Here is a 7,500-nt window from a genome sequence, read left to right as displayed (position 1 = left end):
TATGCTTAAACTCAGCAGGTGATCCCGCCTGACCTGGGGTCGCGTTGAGGACTTTGGGTCATCAAGAGCTTTTGGATCGGAATGTCTGACTATATGACGAGAATTGAATTCACCACCGCATGTAAGAACGCTCCTGGCGTCCTTAGCTCGGATTTTGGCCAACCGCGTGCGGTAACACACGACGATTTGTGACACCCAGGCACACGTGCCCTCGGCCAGAAGGCTTGGGGTGCAACTTGCGTTCAAAGACTCGATTGTTCACGGGATTCTGCAATTCACACCAAGTATCGCATTTTGCTACGTTCTTCATCGATGTGAGAGCCGAGATATCCATTGCCGAGAGTCGTTTTAGACTTTACATTGCAGCACTGCTTTCGAAAAAACACCGTCTCCGGGTTGGCGAAAGCAGGCTGTTTAGTTGCATTTTCCTTGACACTTTTTGTGCCGGTGTTTGGTGATATCCGGAAGCTATGTGTACGATCCAACCAAAACTGAAGTCTTGGGCATGGATGAACGCATAACCACGGAATCGGCAGGCACAGTAAGAAACCGGCCTATCAAGAGTGATGTTTCATCGTTCCCAGGTCGTTCTGTTTCCAGGGTACGACAATGATCCTTCCGCAGGTTCCCCTTCGGAAACCTTGTTACGACTTCTCCTTCCTCTAAATGATAAGTTTTAGTGGACTTCTCGCGACGTCGCAGACGGGAAACCACCCACGTCACCGCGGTCCGAACACTTTATCGGATCATTCAATTGGTAGGAGTGACGGGCGATGTGTACAAAGGGCAGGGACGTAGCCAACGCGATCTGATGACTCGCGCTTACTAGAAATTCCTCGTTGAAGACTAACAACTGCAATGATCTATCGCCATCATGATGAAATTTCAATGATTACCCCGGCCCGTCGGCCAAGGCGTGAACTCGTTGAATACATCAGTGTAGCGCGCGTGCGGCCCAGAACATATAAAGGCATCACAGACCTGTTATTGCCTCAAACTTCCTTGGCCTAAACGGCCATAGTCCCTCTATGAATCCGGCCGTGAAGGGATGCCCTCCACGTAGCTAGTTAGCAGGCTGAGGTCTCGTTCTTTAACAGAATTAGCCAGACAAATCGCTCCACCAACTAAGAACGGCCATGCACCACCACCCATAGAATCAAGAAAGAGCTCTCAGTCTGTCAATCCTTACTATGTCTGGACCTGGTAAGTTTCCTTGTGTTGAGTCAAATTAAGCCGCACGTTCCACTCCTGGTGGTGCCCTTCCGTCAATTCCTTTAAGTTTCAGCCTTGCGACCATACTCCCCTGGAACCCAAAAACTTTGATTTCTCATAAGGTGCCAGCTGAGTCCTAAAAGCAACATCCGCTGATCCCTGGTCGGCATCGTTTATGGTTATATGATCGTCTTCGAGCCCCCAACTTTCGTTCTTGATTAATGAAAACATCCTTTGCAAATGCTTTCGCAGTTGTTCGTCTTTCATAAATCCAAGAATTTCTCCTCTGACTATAAAATACGAATGCCCCCGACTGTAACATCCCCGAACCGTCCTAGGCATAGGTCGAGCCATCGGCCAACAATCAAACAAGAACATGACCGACGGACGACCCACACCAAGGGTTGGAGATGAAAGGCCAACCGGCCAGCCAACAATCAAACAAGAACATGACTGACCGTCGAACCCAACACCATGGTCCGGAAGCGCTACATGACGGGCTAGGGACAATCCAGTCAAAGTCACAGAACTTAATCCGCAACATCGACCAGTTCATCCACTAACACGTCCCGCTAAATCATGGCTTAAGGCTTTGCAACCCGTACTATGAGTTAACGGTTCCGTTAGATCGCGGCCTAAGGCTTTTCAACCCATACTTAAACCTAACGTTGTGTTTAGACCGGACAAGTCTATTTATCAGAGAACCATTGTAACGAATATAAAACATCACTTTTATTAAATATAATAAAGATTCGTTACAAGTAAAATATTACAGATGGATCCAGGCCTAGTGCCAATATCGAGTCAAAGACTTTAACTAGTACCGTTTTACAAAAGGAAAGGCAAAAGTACTTCCGGTGCTCCTAACGTCCAGTTTCCATGCTACCCGGTCTCCCACTAACATTTCCTGCAACAATAGGTGAGTTTAATGAGTAACCTAATGTAACTCAGTGAGCCAGGGCCCCAACTAACAAATACAACCCCTCGCCATCCCAACCACAAACAATCTAAGACGAGGAGTTCACCTAACAATAACACAACAATAATAATCATCACTCGAGACTTCCCCCGTGAAAACCCGAGTGACTCAACAAGAACATAAATAAGATAAGAAGCAGAATATAATCCACCATTAGCATAATAATATAATATATGCTAAGACTCTCTACCCCTTCACTACACATCCTCACTCGAGCTTTTTCATCATATACACAACCATGGAACACCTAACTCGCAGCCACAAAAGCACACGGGTTAGAACATCCAACATAACTGACATGTAACCCCGATAAGGTATCAAATGACAGAGCATGCTTTCTAGCAACCTCTCCGTACAGAGCATGCTTTATGCAACCTCTCTGCCCAGCCACGTAGGGACATACTCTAGCAACCTTCCTTGCCGCAAACTAACATGAAGCACCACCAAGGATACAACATGACGGAGCATGCTTTCTAGCAACCTTCCCGTACAGAGCATGCTTTATGCAACCTCTCTGCCAAGCCGCGTAGGGACATGCTTACGTAACCTTCCTTGCCGCGTAACATCCTAGCATTGCTGATCAGGCAAGCTATCGACAAAGCTCGATACTAAACATTAGTACTAGCAATCCTGCCTATATGGCCTAGGACGCTAAGTACAACACTAACTAGGAACTCAGCCTATATGGCCTAGATCCCGATCCTCTACTAACTCAACCATAATAATACATACTTGAAATTCGGTCTATATGACCTAAATTCCATAGTACTAACCAATAACATCATCACAATCCCTGCATGCAAACATACAATAACGCAATAGCAATAATCATCCAAGCATGCAATCAACCAAAGATAGATTCCAGAATACCTATCTAACCACAACCTAGCGATATTATCTAAGGGTTCGCATTCGCTAACTAACCAAGCAACCTAACCATTAGCATGCTACTACGATTCCCAAACAATAACTAAGCATGCTATCAACTCAATCAACCAAACCTCGACTATTAACTAATCAAACTGTTACTCAGTTAGACCCGGCCTCCTGCCATGATCCAACTTCCAAGTAACAGGAACCTGCATGAAAACAAGTCAGCAATCAATTTCCGTGACTCACAGTGTTTGGTTCGTTGTGGCTTTGACCCTTGCCCGAATCCTCGACCAAAACCCTTTCTTGAACACCTCAAGTGGCCTCCTATCGCAAATGACCTCAATAACGTGCCTAACCTTGAATGGCCTCCCTGGAACAACTCTCAACTCAAACAGAAACTTCTATAGGCGTCGATCCAAAACTTGTGTAGTAACTGATCCCGAAAACTCTTGAAAACTATCGAAACCTCTTGCTTTCTCTCTTTACTTTCTTTCACGTTTTTAAACTGATCTGAAGTTGTCTGGATGTGTTGAAATGTGAAGGTGGGCGTGCCTATTTATAGAATACAGCAGCCAATCAGATTCAGGTCGGTGGCAGCCCGTGTGTCGGCTCACATGGCTCAGGTTGCATGCGCGGCGGGACCTCGTGCTCCACATGTCTTTCAGCATGGCCAGGGCTCATGCAAAGTGACACCTCTTATCCTTCCTGGACTACTAGATGTTCATCAGCATGTCTGGATCACATGCACGGCAACACACGGTGCCCACATGTCGATCAGCATGCTGCGGTTGCAGATATGGCGACATCTCGTTCTTCTGTGTGTCAGTCCGTATGTGCTGCTTCCATGCGTGCCGACACCTCGTGCTTGTGTAGACAGACAGCTTATCATATGGTTGACACCACGTCCTGATGACATGCATTGAGACGCCTCCAGCTTCTCGGTCGATTTACGCGATCTTGACCCTTCCGGCATATTTTTGGCCCACGATTAATCCCAAATATTTTCCTGCTCCCGTTCTGACGTTCGGAATATTTTTAATAAACTCCAGACTCCATTATAACCTTGACGGTAATATTTCCCGAGCCTCCGGCTTCCTCGAAGAATTCCATAATACCAAAATTAGGGATTTTGGTAACTTCGGGTTTTTCCGTCTTGCTTCGTCCCCGTCGTGCTTGCTTCCTGTCATGCTTAATTTCTGTCCTGCTCCCAAATTATGATGTCTCTGAATTAATATTCCGCTAATATGAAGTTTTGCGGATTACTTCGTGGTTAAGAAACGTCGGGTTTCAAAAACGTCGAGCTTCTAAAACCATCGTCCTTGAAAAATGTGATGCTTCCAAAACCTCCGTCTGATCAATCTGAGACATCTTCTAACTATAGTCGAGGAACTTATTCGAGTCATAGTTAACTCACGATCAATTCTTCGACCACCTCGTTCTTCAAAATTTCCCGATCGATCTTTATCGCCCGCGATTCGACCACCAAGTTGGTGTTCGACCAATCTTCTGTCTCGATCATTCTTATCCCAAAGGGCGGGTTATCACATTCTCTCCCCCCCCCCTTAATAGAATTCATCCTCGAATTCTTAGTTGCGCAATCGCTTATCGTTACGACATTCTCAACTCGTCCCCATATATCTTTACGCTGTCCACAACGGTTCCTTGAGTGTCTTCCTCAAGGTCTCCTCAATTGTCTTAATATCTCTTCACTGGAATGATCACCGAGTCGTCCTCTTGCCTCTACTCTGCTGGAACACTCATTCGGTATAATACTATCTTGTCCTCTCGATTGATACCATACTCGTACTTCGTCACTTCTTCAACTTGATTTCTTGTGATGATCAAGTCTTCCATTTCTATCATGTCCTTTCGATAGATATCTCCTCAGAACCAAACATGTACCCAACATAGCCACCAATCTTCAAGGGTTTGGTCTTCGGGGGTTATTACCTGCCACAACGTTCCTACACACAACAAGAACACAAACCACAAGTTCTCGTGCAAAAGCACAGAACGTCTATTAAAAAAACTAATATTTTCCCAACACATCAGAACCAATCAGGCAAATAAACACTCAAACAAGGAAGTTAAAACCCCTACTTACCTTGTAGGCCTGAAGGTTAAGGTTTTTCTAAAGATCTAGATCCTATTTCTTCTCTTTCTCGGGGGTCTGTCTTCCAGTAGGGCAAGTGGGGAATGTTCTTCTGCTAATGCAACTTTCTCTGCCATGCAGTGTCGAGCAATGTGACCAACCTCTCCACAATAAAAACATCCTTGGTTTCCATCCCAAGATATTGAGTCATGGCTTCTTTTTCTAGATAGGCCTTGCTGACTGGAATCCTTGAACTGAACTATTTGTTTTCCCTTCTGGCCACTAACGCCTTTTCTTTTTGATTCATACTTGGCTTCTGCTGCTACCGCAACTTCCACATTTACGGCCCTCTCGACTAAGTCTGTGAGATTTCCATAGTTGCCTACCGCGACTCTGCTACCTAGTTCAGATCGCAATCCATACATGAAGTTTCAGATCATTGTTGCTTCGTTCTCTTGGCCGTTAAATACATAGCAACGAAGACTTGTGAATTCCGCTTTATATTCTCGTACTGTCCTATCCCCTTGGGCAAGATTGATGAACTGCCTCTCCAATCGATGTCTTGCCTCGGGTGGGAAGTACTTCCTTCTGAACTCCTTTTGAAACACATCCCAAGATGTAATATGATTTCCATGTTGACGTTCCACGCTTTCCCACCAGTTACGAGCATCTCCTTGTAGATAGTAAACCGCCACTCTCTTCTTGTATTTTTCTGGACAGATCATGGCTTCAAAGTTTATATCCATCATGTGCATCCACTCTTCTGCCTCAAACGTGTTGATTCCTCCTTTGAACTTATATGTTTCCAAACCCTTCATCGTCTTCAAGATCTTCAGATACTCCATGTTTAAGGATTCCTCAGGTTGTGCAATCCTTGAAACTTGGCGTAGCATTTGAGTAAACAAATCTACCAGAATTCCCAGTGGAATTTCAGCCTCTTGATTCCCTCTTCGTCTTGGTTGTTCATTTGAATATGAACTTGCTGGCAACGGTGATTGACTATGTCCCTGACTTCTTGAAAACTGATTTCCATAACGTTGACTCATATCTCGGTGATCCATTCTGCCCCTTGTAGAAAACCCTTGTTCTGAATCCCCAAATGCTCGACCATCTCTTGACGACCATCCCCACTGCCTACCTTGACTTGCACCCCGATTATTCATCTACAACCAACGAAAAGGTAAATCATAAATTTCTTACCCAGAATGGCTGGACGTGACCGGAATACTCTAAATGCCTTTCAAATATTTTATGACTCGATAAAATATTTGAAAACCGATTAAAAACGCAGGTTCTGAAAGCATGGACGAAACCATGCTCTGATACCACCTCTGTAACACCCCCGAACCGTCCTAGGCATAGGTCGAGCCATCGGCCAACAATAAAATAAGAACATGACCGACGGACGACCTACACCAAGGGTTGGAGATGAAAGGCCAATCGGCCAGCCAACAATCAAACAAGAACATGACTGACCGTCCAACCCAACAGCATGGTCCGGAAGCGCTACATGACGGGCTAGGGACAATCCAGTCAAAGTCACAGAACTTAATCCGCAACATCTACCAGTTCATCCCCTAACACGTCCCGCTAAATCATGGCTTAAGGCTTTGCAACCCGTACTATGAGTTAACGGTTCCGTTAGATCGCGGCCTAAGGCTTTTCAACCCGTACCTAAACCTAACGTTGTGTTTAGACCAGACAAGTCTATTTATCAGAGAACCATTGTAACGAATATAAAACATCACTTTTATTAAATATAGTAAAGATTCGTTACAAGTAAAATATTACAGATGGATCCAGGCCTAGTGCCAATATCGATTCAAAGAATTTAAGTAGTACCGTTTTACAATAGGAAAGGCAAAAGTACTTCCGGTGCTCCTAACGTCCAGCTTCCATGCTACCCGGTCTCCCACTAAGGTTTCCTGCAACAATAGGTGAGTTTAATGAGTAACCTAATGTCACTCAGTGAGCCAGGACCCCAATAACAAATACAACCCCTCGCCATCCCAACCCCAAACAATCTAAGACGAGGAGTTCACCTAACAATAACAACAATAATAATCATCACTCGAGAATTCCCCAGTGGAAACCCAAGTGACTCAACAAGAACATAAATAAGATAAGCAGCAGAATATAATCCACCATTAGCATAATAATATAATATATGCTAAGACTCTCTACACCTTCACTACACATCCTCACTCGAGCTTTTTAATCATATACACAACCATGGAACACTTAACTCGCAGCCACAAAGGCACACGGGTTAGAACATCCAACATAACTGACATGTATCCCCGATAAGGTATCACATGACGGAGCATGCTTTCTAGCAACCTCT

General features: G+C 44.8%; 1 non-coding gene across 1 annotated transcript; it reads right to left on the bottom strand.

Moving 5' to 3' along the window:
• Positions 1-189: 189 nt before the first annotated feature.
• On the bottom strand, positions 190-345 carry LOC125597345. The gene has a single exon (XR_007331660.1). It is a non-coding gene; the product is annotated as a 5.8S ribosomal RNA (ribosomal RNA).
• Between the last annotated feature and the right edge of the window lie 7,155 nt (positions 346-7,500).

The sequence above is a fragment of the Brassica napus genome, unplaced genomic scaffold (assembly GCF_020379485.1).
Source record: "Brassica napus cultivar Da-Ae unplaced genomic scaffold, Da-Ae ScsIHWf_1433;HRSCAF=2022, whole genome shotgun sequence".
In the NCBI taxonomy this organism is placed as follows: domain Eukaryota; kingdom Viridiplantae; phylum Streptophyta; class Magnoliopsida; order Brassicales; family Brassicaceae; genus Brassica; species Brassica napus.
The sequence above is the reverse complement of the archived record's forward strand: the minus strand, read 5'-3'. Positions and strand labels throughout refer to the sequence as shown.